Source organism: Cupressus sempervirens, chromosome 6, assembly GCF_028749045.1.
Source record: "Cupressus sempervirens isolate cs-2001-9-10 chromosome 6, ASM2874904v1, whole genome shotgun sequence".
Classification (NCBI taxonomy): domain Eukaryota; kingdom Viridiplantae; phylum Streptophyta; class Pinopsida; order Cupressales; family Cupressaceae; genus Cupressus; species Cupressus sempervirens.
In genome coordinates, this window is record NC_143123.1 from 71319421 (window position 1) to 71325344 (window position 5924).

The following is a 5924-nucleotide window of genomic DNA, read 5'->3' on the forward strand; positions in this document are numbered from 1 at the left end:
AAGCAGGAATTGGACATGGCTCTAATACTAGCTCCTCATCTGCACAATCATCATGATACTCTGTTAAATCTGCAATGTTGAAAATGGGAGAAATTTGAATACCATCTGGCAGCTCCACTTCATATGCATTTCCTGAGTCATGTTTCTTCAAAATTTTGCAGGGGCCAAATTTCTTCATTTTCAGCTTATTGTAAGTACCGACTGGAAATCTTTCTTTTCGTAAGTGTACCATGACTAAATCTCCTACTTGGAATTCCTTATGTCTTCTCCTTTGATCAGCCCTAGCTTTATACTCTTGATTCATCTTGGTTTTGTGTGCCTGAACCTCCTCATGTAGACGCTTGATATGTTCAACAAATTCCTCAGCTTCAACACTTTTCCTCTACCCTTGTTCTATCTTCCTCAGCTCTGGTGCAGTCCTTGGGCTATTCCCATATACAATTTGGAATGGTGATTTTCCAGTACTCGTATTTACAGAGTTATTATAAGCAAACTCTGCCTGTGGTAGAATCAAATCCCATCCCTTGGGCTTATCCCCAACTAAACATCTCAGCAAATTTCCTAGACTTCTGTTTGACCATCAGTCTGTGGGTGATGCATGGAACTGAATTTTAGGTCTGTTCTCAACTTCTTCCACAATTTCCTCCAGAAATACCCCACAAATTTAGTATCTCTGTCAGAAACTATACTCCTTGGAAGACCATGTAGTCTTACCACCTCTTTGAAAAACAAGTCTGCAATATGGACAGCATCATGAGTTTTGTGGCATGGAATGAAATGTGCCATTTTGGAGAACCTATCAACCACCACGAATACTAAGTCATTACCCCTTTGTGTCCTTGGCAATCCAAGAACAAAATCCATACTTATGTCCTCCCTTGGCCTTGATGGAACAGGCAATGGTTGATATAGGCCAGTATTTTGACTAAACCCCTTGGCAACTTGACAAACCTGGCAACTCTGTACAAACTTCTTCACATCTTGTGTAATTTGAGGCCAAAAATAATGTTCTCTAATAATGGCAATGGTCTTATCCTGACCAAAATGTCCTGCCATCCCTCCACTATGTTTCTCCTTAATCAGATTTTCCCTCATGGAACTCCTTGGAATGCACAATTGACTACCTTTGAACAACATGCCATCCTGAATCAAATAGTCTAACCACTTGGTTCTATCTATAGCAACAGGTTCTTTACAAGCTTTCCATGCTTCAGCAAAATCAAGATCCTCAGGGTACAAATTCTTGAGTTCATCAAACCCAACTACTTCAACCTGCATTACTGTAAGCAGTGACTGTCTCCTACTTAGTGCATCTGCAACCCTGTTAGATTTTCCACTTCTATGCTTGAACACAAATGTATAACTCTGCAAGAATTCTACCCACTTCATATGCCTCTGATTCAATTTACCTTGGCTATTTAGGTACTGTAATGCCTGATGATCAGTATACAAAAAAAATTCCTTTGGCAATAAATAGTGCCTCCATTTCTTTAAAGCCTGAACTATTGCATAGAACTCTTGATCATAAACAGAATACTTCTTCTTTGCATCATTCAATTTCTCACTAAAATATGCAATAGGCTTACCTTCTTGGCTTAATACAGCCCCAATAGCGCTACCACTAGCATCACAATCCACCTAGAACACTTTTCTAAAATCTGGAAGTGCCAACATAGGCTGTTCTGTCACCTTCTTCTTTAAGAATTCAAAACTTCTCGCAGCTGCTGCAGTCCATTTGAACTCTTTTCTATCCCCTCTTATTGTATCAGTTAGGGGTGCACATATGCCACTGAAATTCTTAATAAAATTCCTGTAAAAACTAACCAGACCATGAAATGATCTTACCTCAGTAGAAGTCCTTGGAGTAGGCCATTCCAAGATGGCTTTTACCTTCTCTGGATTCATTTTGAGACCTTCAGGTGATATAACAAACCCCAAATAGACTAACTCCATTTTTGCAAAGACACACTTCTTTAGATTAATTAACAGTTTCTCTTCCCTTAGCCTTTCAAGGACACTACGAATATGCAGTAAATGTTCTTCCAAAGTCTTTCTGAAAATTAAAATATCATCCAAATAAACAATAACAAATTTTCCCAAGAACTTCTTAAGTACCTCATTCATGAGCCGCATGAAGGTGCTTGGGGCGTTCGTCAATCCAAAGGGCATGACTAACCACTCATAAAGACCCTCCTTGGTCTTGAAGGCTATTTTCCACTCATCTCCTTCTCAAATCCGTATATGATGATAGCCACTCTTCAGATCTATCTTTGTGAAGTACTGAGCTCCACTCAAGCAGTCCATAAGATCATCCATCCTTGGCAAAGGAAATCGGTACTTGATGGTTATCCTATTTATAGCTCAAGAATTTGTACACATCCTCCACTCTCCACCCTTCTTTGGTGCGAGTATTGTAGGTACTGCACATGGACTCAGGCTCTCTCGAATCAAGCCCTTCCTCAACAGCTCCTGAACCTGTCTATTTAGCTCCTCTGTTTCAGTAGGAGTCATCCTGTGAGCAGCCTTGTTAGGAAAACTAGCTCCTAGAATCAGATCTATCTGATGACTGATTTGCCTTACTGGTGGCAATCCATTTGGAACATTATCAGAAATAATATCTCCAAATTCCCCTAGTAAATCTGAAACTTCAAATGGTATTTCACTACTACCTTCTTTATCTTTCCTAGGAATCAAAGCATAGCACATATGCTGATGTTTCATGCCATCTAAAAACTTCCTTCCATCAACAAGACAAATCCTAGCACTGCTACATACCTTTTCACCTTCCTTTTTCATGGGCTTCAATTTGTGGTTAACTCCATCCTTTGTCAGAGAGTATGTGTTTGCATGTCCATCATGCACTGCATGTATCAAACTGCCATGGTCTACCCAATAATAGATGGCAAACATCCATCGAAATAACATCACAGAGAACTTCATCATGGTAACTCCCAATTTTGAATTTTACTAAACATTGTTCACTTACCAGGACCTTATGATCATCTTTTACCCAAGAAATCCGATAGGGCTGGGGATGTTTCTCCCTCTTGAGCTTCAGCTTAGAGGCCATCTCTTCTGATACCAAGTTATCAGTGCTACCACCATCAATGATCACATCACAACATCTATCCTCACACTTGCATCTGGTACGGAACAAACTCCTCCGCTGTCCTGGTTCATTTTCACCGCTTAGTAGGACTCTTTCATTTACCAAGGTCTCTCCTCTTTCTGCATCCTCTGAATGTGATGATTGTGCATCCTCATCCACATGAGCAACCCTAGCTTGGCCCTCAGTTCTCCTATCTTTCCTTCCTTGTCGTTGAGGGCATTCAAAGGCACGATGACCTTCTTTATTGCAATGGAAATAGGTACCACGAAAGCCTCCTCTTCCTTGTCCACGTCCTCTACCTCTTCCTCTTTGATTTCCAAAGTCTTGATCATGGGAGCGGTTGAAACCCTCATTCCTCTGGTTTCTGCTAGTACCCACATCTTCATTTTTCTTTTGGGTTTCATTGCGGCCTCCAGATGGTCTACCGCTTCCCCTTCCTCCTTGACCACACCCTCTTTGTCTTCCTTCAAACCTTTTATTCAGCTTCTCTTCAACTCACAGGGCAAACTGGTATGCCTCTTCAACGCTGGTCATTCTTACCAGACTTAATTCCTCCTGGATGCTAGGTCGCAACCCACTGATATAACGAGCAACCTTCTCCTTAATTGCTTCTGCATGCCCCACTCTAATCAAGAGTCGGTAAAACTCCTCTGTATATTCTTGGACTGATCTTCCTGCTTGCTTTAACCCATGCATCTTCTTAAACAGATCAAGCTCGTAGTCCACAGGAATGAACTGCTTCTTCAATTTGTCCACCATGCGATCCCATCTTGTGATCTTCTCCTTTCCTCTTCTAAGTCTTTCCAGTTGAACCTCTTGCCACTAGATTTTGGCATGGCCTTTCAGTTTGGCCTTTGCAAACTTAACCCTATCTGGGTCCCTTATATCCTCATACTCAAAGTATTCTTCCAGTTCATTGATCCAATCGATCAACTCATCTGGTTTCAGATTTCCTGAAAATATACCCACTTCAATTGTAGGTCTTTTCCCAAACTTAGTAATGGCCCTAAAAAGCCTTTCCTCTACAGGATTCAGAACTTCCCCGTCAACTTTCTCTTCTGGTCCCATTACTTCCTCTTCATTGTCATCCTCACTATTGTCACCTGCGGCAACATTTGCTCCTCTATGAAGCTCCTCTTGCAATGCTTGTACCTGCCTCTGGAGGGCTCTAACCTCCTCAGGATCAATAGCTCTGGCCCTTCCACCACACTCTCTTTGTGGAGGCATCTTCTAACTTGAACCCACAACCACACAGTCCTGGTGCAAACTGCCTCACAGTCAGCGCTTTGTCTACACACTCAGGAAAACCCGCTCTGATACCACTTGATGGGGACACAACCCAAGAACAGAATGGAACCAATAGAAAGGGAAAATTATATTAACTGAGAAAATAAGCTAGTACAAATAGTACAGAGAAAATAAACTTCAAAACATGCCCTAAGGGCTTACAATAGCATAAATCTAGAGAATATTTCTCCTTTTAGCACCTCCTCTCAAACTCCACTCTGAACTACCTTTTACAATGCTAGAAATCTCCTTAAATAGACCTCAGAGGGTTAAGGACTAGGAGTACATTCTAGAAAGTGCTAGTAGGCATCCACTGACAAAATAGAAGGTTCTGGAAGCTGCATTAGAAGTCGGTGCAAATCTAGAAGAATCTAGAAATGGTAACCGAACTTCCGGGAGGCATAACTTTTGAACCGTAGCTCCGATTGACGAAGCGTTTACATTTTTGAAAAGCTCTCGAAGTGCTCTATAGCCCTATGGACAAGATTTTCTCGTCCCCCTTTTTTTACCCTTTTCGAGGTCATTTAATGCCCCAAACTTGACTTTGAAGCATTCTTAGGAGGTCTCCAAAACCCGAAAAACTGCAATAACTTTCAAACTGTGGGGCCTATTGACCTGATTCTTTTTTTGGAATGCTCTAAATCATGATTACATTCATCTAGCCAATTCACATCTTCTAGTTTATCGAAATGATGGCCCAAATACATGCTCCTATTTTTTTGAGATTTTCAAACGCACTGATAGTTGAACTATGAGAGTTGGAACCTTTATTTGAGCCAAATGGGTATCCAAAAATGTAAAGACATGAAATAAAAACTAAGTCTAAGTACATTTTTTTTGGGTGACACAAGATTGCCCTTATACCTCTGGATGCTCCTGCATCACCAACCAACATGATGTAGCTCTTTGTTGGCATGACGAGATTCACCACCAGTTTGATGATGGGGTTGTGGCCCTTAATATTAGTATAAAAGAATTAATTGGCCTATTTTCCAACCCCAAAACTAGTAAAATAGTTGACCCTAGAAAACCAAAATTGTAAATAAAATTGTGCATTAATGAGGCCATTAAAACTCATTTTTGGGATCATTGGTGGATGGTTTCTAACAAAACACCACACAAAAATTTGGAGGTGCCCATATATTTCTTGAGAAAATTATATGTTGAGTTTGTCAAAGGTCTTAAAGTTAATTATTGGAGCATGAAGTTGAATATGGGCATAAAAGGTGGAGCTCTACAGGATGGACCTGGGGCAAAGCGGAAGAAAGCCTCCTCCTATTCAACATCCCGATGTCATCGTTGAGGCTAGTGTGACATCTATTAGAGTCATTCATCATTGGAGTAGTCTACTAGTCAGCATACTAGGTCATTATTGCCTCCTTGTGTTGATGATGTTGGTGTTAGTACATCTAGAAAATGCTCACATGTCTATGTGTCGCATACTTGTGTTATGTGCAAGAGTCTTTGTCTAGGTCCCATTACTAATTTTGAGTTTCAGTTTGAGTTTGGAGATGATGACACAGTAGAC